The sequence below is a fragment of the Passer montanus genome, unplaced genomic scaffold (assembly GCF_014805655.1).
Source record: "Passer montanus isolate IOZ18808 unplaced genomic scaffold, ASM1480565v1 scaffold58, whole genome shotgun sequence".
NCBI classification, from domain to species: domain Eukaryota; kingdom Metazoa; phylum Chordata; class Aves; order Passeriformes; family Passeridae; genus Passer; species Passer montanus.
Genome location: NW_024370816.1, coordinates 2,668,045 through 2,678,120, shown reverse-complemented (window position 1 = coordinate 2,678,120; position 10,076 = coordinate 2,668,045).

The window sequence follows — 10,076 nt, the reverse complement described above, 5'->3', positions numbered from 1 at the left end:
GACTATCCCACATAGGTTAAAAAGCTGACTTTAATTAAAGACAGCATCAATTAACGAATAAGCACTTGCTCACCTACTGCACAAAATTTGCAAATGCAGCTGCTTTGATTTGTCCAGGAAAACAGTATATTTATCAAAGCAATAGTTTTGAATTGTTGGAAATTAAGAAGTAGCTTTGTGCAAGAAGGTTTGGTTTTGAAGGAGGTGGTTTCATCTTGAAGTACTTGTTCTGCAGCTCAAAGTCTTCCCTTCTGAGATACAGTGGAACTAGAAATGACAGATACTTGAATCAAATACTGTTTAAATAATGAGCAGATAGGGAATCAACTCTTAAGCTAAGCAGTTAGCCACCAACTAAACAGAAATAAACTTACATAAAAATAGCATGCAAGTTTTAATACCTGGTTGAGTTATTTCAGTTTATTGCCAATATACTTCTTAAGAACTGATCACTGTAAGCACCCAGTTATAAATCTAGTAGCACGTACATTCACATCCTCCTTCAAACAGCTGCCTTTACTTTGGCCACAACATTTTTGCTAAGGTAAATGTCTCTCTCTCTAGGAATTGTATTGCTAATCTGCCATGAGTTCATGGTGCATGACACTGCTGAAACATGACCCATGCTGTCACTCTTCCTTTTGTATCCCAGATGTGTCAGTGATGGGTGGGACCTAGGGAAGAACCCACAAAGCCTATACTTCCTCTAGTCTGAGATTTTTCTGTATTTTATTGCCAATCACCACATCCACACAAATGTTTTAAATTAGGCTGTGAAGTGAAAGGGCTATAAGATTGCCTAGAGACTCCAACAAGTTTTCTAGCCAACAGTGCTGAATAAAGTCCATTGCTGGAACCATTGCCAAGAAATTCTTTCACATAGGCCGTGAAAAGACCACCCGGGTCTCTCAATTCAGCACTCTCTGGGGCACTAATCAGCTGTACTATTATGGATGCTTGACATGTGAATCATGTTGATCAGGCTTCTCCCCTTGTCTCCTCTCTAAAGTGCAGCAAGTGAAACGTGGAGAGAAGGAGGTCAGATCCACCCTGACTGTATCAGCCTGACTCATTCTGTCCGGGAATTCTCGTGCAGGGAAGGGTGGACACCACCTCTGCTTGTGTTTTGGTCCCTGGAGTGTTCTGTAAGCAGACATGAGGTGAATAACAAGGATCTGCCATGTTTTTCCAGGGGATTCATACAGCGTGGAAGTTGCACAGGGCTATAGGGCTACAGACTCCACAGAACAGATTTCCTCACGGAATGCTAATCCAGTGCAGCCCTGAGGTGAAATCAGCAGGGACCAGGAACAAGACACTCCCTGCTGTCACTGTAAAGCAGAAATGCTAGGTCTGTTAATTCTGAACTCGGTACTAGGCCAGTTCTGCAGGTAGATTCACAGGTGCACTGCACTGCCTTCCCACTTTGAAAAATATGGCAACTGAAGAAATCCTGGCTAGAGGGAAACTGCCCGTGTGATTTCCTGCCATCCCTGCCTGCTCCACCCGATCCACTGGTGCCTGGCAGCTCAGGGGAAAGGAGGGTGAGAGGAAAGCTGAATCAGAGAGAATAGCTCTGGAGGAAATATCTGTCTGCCCTCTACTGATGTAAGCCTTAAGCAGTATTACAAAATTGCTGTAAATTGAAGCAGTACCCCTGCCTGAAGCTGTGTAAAGAAGAAACAAGGACTTAACATTTATTTTCTGTTGTTTTGGGTGATGTTTTCAACAGAGCAAATTATACCTTTTGCAATGATGTGCCACTAGCATCAGAGGTATTTTCCTTTAAACGCGGCAAGAACTGGGGAGAAGTGAAATATCTTTTATTAGTTCAGCTGGTGTATATCACCACTGGAACTAAAAACAATGCCCCAGCTCTGGGAGCATGACCATGAGAAGACTTCATGTGCCCAAAATCATCTCTATTTTTCCAGCCATATCAGCTGGTTAGTAAAAGGTATTGCCTCTCCAATAAATCTTGCTTTATTTATTGCCTTAGATCATTGTAACTGCAACAACATTATCAAATTATCAGGTTAAACAACCATAACCAGACTTTCCTGTACAGAAATAATCTTGTTTCTCAAAAGTATATTGTGAAAATGTATAGAGTAAACAGCACGAAGAAGTTTCTCTGTGTCTTACATTGCAGCATTTCCATTGCACTGCCCAGTGAGAGGCTTGTAAAGCTGCTGGGGCACTCTGGGTGCTGAGGCCCCCATATGAGACAACAAGAATTTCAGTCATGGAGGGTAGCAGGGAGCTGATGTCACTGTCACTTTTTTCAGTCAACCAGAAACCAATTATCCCTGGCTGACAGGCCAAATTAAATCATTGGGTAAAGGAGATGCCAGCTATCCTCTCCTAGATTAGGTAATTGGGGCTTTATTACCCTCAGACCTGGTGCTCTTTGTTGGGCCACAGAATACACCTAAGAGCTATGCTGGTCTGTCTCTCCCTCTTTCCATCCTTTCCATAAGCATTAATATATTTTTAATCCCTGAGAAAAGTCTGCATTTTACATTAAAAATACTAATCTTTTCATATATAGATAATATTAATAGATCCTTCTAACTATCCAAGTTTATAAAGAACATGAAGTTAGGAGTTCTGGCCTAACAAGTCCTAACATGAAGTTAGGAAGGCCTCAGGTGGCAGCTTTGTACTGATTTATACTTGAGATCTCAGGTTTTTATCTAGTATTCTTGCAAAGATACAGAAAGTTTTTGGAACTTAAAAGTGTGTTGGACATAGTATCAGGCTGGTTTACTGAGGGGCTGCCTAGTTCGCAGCATGGATTGTTTGGAGCAGGAGAAGTGAGGCACTAAGGTGTCAAAGTCCCCTCTAGTTGAGGTCAGCACCTAGTTGTGGCCCTCCAAGGTCTTCAGGAACACAGTGCTTGCAGTGACACAAGGAAGTGGTACTGAACTAGCTCATTTAAATTACCAAGGTTAAAATCTGCTTAGATTGCCCAGTAGAAAGCAGAATTTGGTACACAGGGATACAACTATGCATGCATGTAAGAACCTGGGTGTACAATGTGCTCAGTACTTTTTATTGAAGAAGAAAAAAAATACATTTGCTATTGAAGACTTTTCAGAAATGGAGTATAATGCATAGAAGCTTCTGAATGGGATAAAAAATTGAAAAGCTGATGGTGGTAATTCCTTGGAAGGTTAACACATGAAGCTGACAAATTACCAGCAGCTATTAAGGCTTTGTGCCTTCAGAAAGTATCTGGTGTGTAATTATAAGGACAGCTAGAAGCACTCAGGCCTAGCAGCTCAGTGTTTATCAAGGCTTCCCAGAGCTCCCTTGCTTCCCTTTGTGATGAACCTTGACATGGTTACAGTTGTCAGGAAACCAAACTCCATCTCTCTGCTAGAGAGGCAGGGTACTTCAAGGTGTAGGAGAGATTAAAATGGTGTTCTGCATCATCCTGAATCACACGCCATGTAATTTGTAGAAGATATTTGTTCAGTCAGAAGTAGGTATAATCTACAACACATTTTTCCCCAAAGACATACAATTGCAGAAACTCAAGGATGTTTTAGGGTTAGATGAGCTTTTTAACTGCCACTCTTTATTTGCCTGAATTTACATATTCCATGATGTATTGCCCATTTACTCACAGCCAGGATAAAAGGCTGCAGTTATGAAGACCTATGTAACTCTGACCACTGGTAGAAACAAACATTACATAATGAAAGCATTATATCTGTTTCTGGAGCAGCACTATAGTGTAAGTGAGAACTTCAGGACCCTATTTTATTTTAGGTGACATTCATTATCTGTTCTCTTAATTACATTTGAATAGTAATTACAATATTTTCCTAAGAAAGTATAATTAGATTCTGATATCAAGAGGCAGACTACAAGTACATTAATTAGGTTTTGAGACCACTCTTAAAATCCTGGAGCAAGACAAAAGTGTTTCCAGTCAAAAAAGCAAGCACACAACACAAAGAAAAATGTTTTAACCAAAAAAACCCCAAAAAACAAAAAAACCAAAAACCAACAAAAAAACCCCAAAAGGAAATACAGAATGAATTCTGCCTTATTAGCAATCCAATGCACATAAACAGCCAGCTTGTACAACAAGCTTGTACAAGAAATGGCTGCAGGAAAGTTATTTAAGTTATTTTTAAGGAATGATACTAACCAATGTAAAAAACCTAACAATTAAATGACAACTGAGCTAGTAAAATGTCTGTATAAATAAATGCAGTAGCAGGAAAAGAACTTGTAGTCATTCCAAAGTAAGCATAACCCTATGAAATAATCCCATAACAATCCCCTTGTAACAGTGACCTTCCCAAATGAAAAAATGAACCAAACCCACTTGCTGCCTGGGGTGGCACTGGAGCTGTACCCCTTTCAGTGAATTTGGTACATTATGATTGATTGTACTCTTTTTCTATCCCAAGAGTAATGTCATTTGGAAAGAAGCATTCATTTCCAATAAAAAGAGTGGAGGGGGAGGGACCAGTTTGTAAATTAATTTCCTTTTATTAGGAAGACTTCACAGAGCACTGTAGCCATTCAAAAGGCTACTTGCTTTCCTTCTGGAGCAGTTATGGTTGCTCATTCTTTTCTGTGGTTGAATTTTATGTCACCCCTCCCTTTGCCAGCCTCAGCCACAACAGCCATGGATGTTTTTAGTGCTGTTGGGTTCTGTGGCAAAAGGGCTGACAGGAACTTGGGTGCCTTTGCATGCTAAAGATCTGATATCGCTTTTCTTCTTCTGAGTGGTTTTTAAATTCTGCTTCCACTAGTGCATGTTATTTGAATCAAGAAATGGAGAAGAAACTTCAAAGTAAATCTGGCAGTGAGATTGCTTTCTTCTCCTTTGAAAATATTTTTCTTTTTCTGAACTAAACCACAGATTGAAATCTTTAATATTTGTTTATTACCTTGAAAATATGTGATATCAGAAGTGGCTTGGATTAGTTGAAAGGTTTGATTGGAGGAATCTTAATTTATGTTTTAAACTTTTCAAAACACCTTATTTTACTCGTTCAAAGTAAAAAAAATAGTAAAAAGGTAATACCTTTTAAAATTGCCAAAACTTCTTTTTCAGCAATTTTAAAATAAAATATACTTAGAAAAACCTCACAATTACACACATACACAGAGCACACAGAAAAATAAAGTACAAAACCTCACCCTCTTCCTTCTGAAAGGCTTCAAAAATTTCTGGCCAGCTTCATTTCAAAGACCTGATGGTTTAGAGAGACCACCATCTACCTTTGAATTTCTGCTCAGTGTTGGGCAAAGGGCTCTCACATGGCATACAGTACAAAACAATTGTACTTGATTCTGCTCATGATAAATGCAAGTGGATAAATTCACCTATTATTGCTAGAGAATGTGTCAAATTTGTGTCAATTTGGCCAGATAGAAAATTTTTCTTTCCTGTCTTGAATTACAAGTATAATACTTATTTTCAGAATCACTGTGGCTTGTGGCATAAAGAAGAATATGGTTTTAAAGAAATGCCAAACTGTTAAGACAGTCACACTGAGTGAGCACAAATTGAGCAGTCTGTTAGACTCGTTATTTCCACAGCTTCCCATGGAGGGAAGAGCAAATACAGTACATCCTGCATGCCCAGCCTTCAGAAAGTTCATTCCACTTCTGGAACACTTCTGATTGCCATGTCAGAATGGAATTTGGTATCATTCTTGTGGGCTATTGGTTTCCCAGCTTATTTAAAGAGACTGTTATAGAAGGACATGTTCCATTCATCTACTTCACCAAATTAATACTGAAGTCTGACTTTGCTGCTGCAAAGGAGTCAAGGTTGATTTTTCTCCATTCTTCACTACTGAGATGCTGCCCAAGACTGTTTCATTCCCTCCAATTAATCTTATTTTGGACAAGTGAGCTGTATGAGTTGTGTCTTTAGACCACAGTCCATTTAGCAACTTGCAGGGCTGCATTTCTGAAAGAGCTCATCACTTGCCATTCTTCAGGCATGCAAGTCATGCCCATAGGTTTAGCTGGGGACTAAAATCTTTCAGAAGTGCTGTGGGTGTGTGGAGCTTCTCATCACTCTGTCACAGTAGTGGCAACGTCCTCAATTCTGAGTGCAGTTGAAGCTAATAGGAAATCTTACCCTGCCAGCATGGGGAGCTCCTGCAGCACATATGGGGCATGCTGCTGTGGGGATTTCTTGTTTGCTACTGTGAACACATCTTTTTTAAACAACTTGCTCATAGTCAAAGCACTGAGGATGAAGTTTGACAGCAAAATATTGTTTCCCTGATAAGGATAATTATATTGGAAGTGCTGGCTTAGAAATTCTTGTACCCCAGAAACTCAGAAACTCTCAGATTTAGAAGTCTCAGTCCCACAAAACTGTATTTGGTGAATGTTGATGCTAAAGTCAAATCTGGGTGCTAAGACCAGAGGTCTCAGCACCTGCCCATGCACAACAAGCATATTCACCCAGACTTTCACTGTATTGGAAGTACTATAAAAATGCCATTAAAAAAAAAAAAAGGAGAAAAAAAGATTAAAAACACTTGATACACAAGAAAATGGAAAGCACTGCATGGAGTTCAAATATGCAAAAATCTCAGCTTGCCTACACACAAAAATTAAGAAGCATTTCAGCAACAAAGCACCTGGTGATTTGAGAGGCTCTCTGGACACTGGAAGAATATAAGTCAACTCCAGTAGTAATGTCTCCTCCTTCCCCCTTTCACAACCAACATGATGCTTAGAGGTCAAACTGTGCCCCCTCCATCCAAGGGTGTTTTCCTTTCACTGGCATTGGAACATGGTGACATCACATACACCATCATCAGTGAGGGCAGCATCACCACCAGTGGTTGAAGCAGGTGTGAAATAATCAAAATCAGCACAAGTTTGGAAGCCAGGATATTTCATTTTACCTTGTGAACAATGTAATTCAAACTGACAAACTTTCAGGATTTAGTTCAGTACAAAACTGCAGCCTTTGAGAAAGGCATTGGCATTAAGATGAATGCTGTCTTACCCAATCTTAGCAGAAACTTGAAATCCCTTTGGGGCACCTACCGCTGCTTATTGTTCCCATAATATTATCTAATACTTTAACACAGAGGCCAAGATTTCCAAGAGGAATTTAGTGCTTGCCACAATCCACACCAAGACACTTCAGAGATGCCTACAGGGAAATTTTGCTTTGTGCTTTCTGGAAGTCACATCCTTTAACTGAAAACCTGCAAATCCAGGAGATCCAGATCGTCAGATGCTTTTCAAAACCTTGTCACATTCAATACAATGACTGAATGCAGAAGAGGAAAAAAAATACAAGGGATATTAGAGATCATGAAAAAATAAGAAACTTCTGTATTTGCCTGTTACAAAAGTTACTTTTTGAGTGTTATGGTGCTTTACATTACATATTTAACTACCTCAAAATAATTTATCACTGCAAGTACAGTGAAGAAACCAGAGTAAGAATTAGTTTTGTGTCCCTCAGCCCAGTGCTTGGTCTGTGAAGCCAAGTATGTTGTCACCTTTCTCTATTTGCAAAGACCAAAATTTAAACAACAGTTTATGAATTATGAGAATGAATAAAATCCCAACAATTCCAGCAGGCAACAGTGTAGAGGAGGAGAGAGAGAGACTCAGGAAGGCAGGATTAGTAACCAAATATGCTTGATTTTAACACACACTTTGCTTGTAGACATTTTGCTGCTGGTAAACACTGCAGTTGTCCTGGGGACAGGGCAGGATGATGACTACAGTCAAGTGGAGAGGCTAGGAAGGAGGAGATGTTTCTAAACCTATGTAAATATTTTCCAAATATCTTTGAAACTGTGGCTGAACTATACAACTATATCCCCTGTAACAGATGGGATTTTTAATTTAATTCCAATACTTTCATGTTTAGGTCTTTCTGGTTTGTAGTATGAGTTACCTCAATCTGAAGGAAATTAAAAAAAGGGAATTAGAAGAGGATTTGTAAGACTGGTAACACATCTAGCCTGCTGAAGTGAAAAGCACAGAGGGAAAAATAAATGTACAACCCATTTAGAACTTAATATATCAGTGCTTTTGTAAAAACACAATTTGCCTCATTTTCTCAAGCACTCTATAACCTTGGCACCCACAGGAAGCTTATTGGTACAGACAGAAACTTCCTGATTAGACGGTTCATTAGCAGCAAGGTACAGAATACTAATTGCCAATTTTCATCTGCATTGACAAGGCCTGACCTAGCATTCATCTGATTGAAATTGCTTCCCTGGTGATGCCTCTTGCTTCCCTGCTTCCTGATCCCAGCTTCCCAGCCACACGCAATAAGATAAAAACATGTTATTTCTCAAAAATATTTCACAAAGATAAGAATAAGTGAATCACACAGGGGGATTAACTGCAGGGGAATCCTGTCCTGCCTTGCACAGCCACTTTGTTTTGCCTGCCTATAGGTAAAATACTCAGGAGAGACTTCAAATGAAAATCAAAACAGCTTTTATTGCTACCACTATTTCTATCACATCCAAAATTAGATCTATCTGAGCAAATCAGCTTGACACTCCTGTAATCGTGGGTTAAATTTGTATTTTAGGTTGGCACATAGAAATCCCTCATTATTCAGTAAGAAAGTGGCTACCATGGGAATCAAAAAAGTAGTCATAATTTCAAAAAATGTATTACATTTAAGAAAGCAATATGCTTGACAGGTCTTGCAAAATAATTTTCAGATAAAGCCCTTCAGTTTCATAAAAACATTAGTAATCTGAAAATAGGCAGAACTGACAGGTCATGCTATGGTGCTTTACTCTGGCTGAGAAAGACACAAAAGGAGCACAGCAAGAGTTTAAAAACCCAAATATTTGTACACCCTAATAAAAAGGAAAAAGCTCAAAATAAGTAACATTTATAGACTAAGAAGTTAAATACAGTAATCAAATATTTGCCTCTGGAAAAGCACGGGCCAAAGGAGATTCCAGTTCCCTCTTGCCCAGTTCTTTTGTGGGTTCTTATCTTTGCAAGCCCTGCAGGAAATCAATGCAATCAGAGTTTTCTTGTTGCAAAGAGGCTAATTAAAATGCAAATAGATCTACAGTGGTTTTGTTAATGAGGTAAACAACTTTCTCTCACAATACAACTCTATCTACAAAACCTTTCAGCCATCCCTTATTCACACTGGTTTATCCATTGCCTTCGTTTGTCCTCTCATAATTAGCCAAAGTGCAACAAGCTGAAGGAAAAAATTATCTATCAGTTGTCTAATGAAGAGGTACATAAAGTACCATAAACAGGAAGATGACCTGGATGACTTGGTCAGGTCCTTTGTTCTAGGAAACTCCATCATCCTCAGTTTTCAATAAATACTTCAGAATGTATTTTAATGCCCAAACCAGGATGTCAGACCAGAGTGACTTCATGCCTGAATGCTCCATAGTTTTTTATAAAGTAAGCTCTCCCACTGGTGAACTGGGAACACCAGTGAAATTTAGAATCCCAATTTCATCCCTGATGAAATCCAGCCAGAACTGAAGAGAAGATGTACACAAGAAGCACCACTGAATATGAGTAAGAAAATGAAAGACTCTAGGTAAAATCAGGGGACTATTTTAAAAATAGGGGCTTTCTGCATTCGCTATGCAGAACTGAGGACTGAGCTAACATAGGCTGGAGCTTGTGCAGGAAATCTAATGCTACAGGAAATGTCTATATTCAGAGAATCACAGGAATATATGGTGGGAAGCACGTCTAGTTTGAGCCGGTCGCAAAGGGCCACTGTCAAGCTGAGTTCTGCATATCCAAAACCTCACCAGGGCAAATGTTATCTTCAGCTCAATCACTCTTCCACTCCTCCATGAAATCACCCACCTGTTCCTGACTATTACCAGTGCTTTACTTGCCAGTGAACAAAGGGATTTTTAATAAAAGCTTCAGGTTAGTCAGCATCAGACATTTTGTAAACTCACATCTTCCACTTGCAAGATAATTTTATACTTTGCATGAATTACTTAACTATTCTAATTTCTGTTAATTTTGTAGTTTACTTTAAAACTACAAAAACATTGGAAAACAAGTGCCCATTACTTAGGAAAATCACCTGTAAATATATT